General features: G+C 33.6%; 1 protein-coding gene across 1 annotated transcript in view; it reads right to left on the reverse strand.

The window, feature by feature from the left end:
- LOC119588089 (alpha-catulin-like) overlaps positions 1 to 422 on the reverse strand; it is a gene marked incomplete at both ends in the record, with an annotated part of 86,154 nt that overhangs the window by 74,579 nt on the left and 11,153 nt on the right.

Here is a 422-nt window from a genome sequence, read left to right on the forward strand (position 1 = left end):
CAGTTATTTTGAAACAAACAAGTAAATATATTTTAGTCAGTGATTCAAAAATTAAACACCCCATACCTTTACAATCTAGATATTCTGACATCAGCAAATCCTGAGATTTAGAACGTTGAAGTCAGCTATGTTGATTAAAAAATAAGATACTGTGAAATCAGCAAATTTAACGACTGAGAAATTGCAACCTTTCTAAAATCCAGAAAAATCCAAAAATCAGCAATAATAAAAAAAGGAAATCCCCCTAAATCGGCAATTTTAGAATTTCGAAATCCCCCCAAAAGTCAAAAGGCTTGATATAAACAACCAATCGCTTTAAACGGCCACCAAAAACCAAGCGAAGCTCACACAACGCAAGAATTCACACAGGAAAGGGATAACAAACAAAACTTTGACAAAGAGAATGAAGAGGGGAAAGTTTG

This window comes from Penaeus monodon, chromosome 23 (genome assembly GCF_015228065.2).
Source record: "Penaeus monodon isolate SGIC_2016 chromosome 23, NSTDA_Pmon_1, whole genome shotgun sequence".
In the NCBI taxonomy this organism is placed as follows: domain Eukaryota; kingdom Metazoa; phylum Arthropoda; class Malacostraca; order Decapoda; family Penaeidae; genus Penaeus; species Penaeus monodon.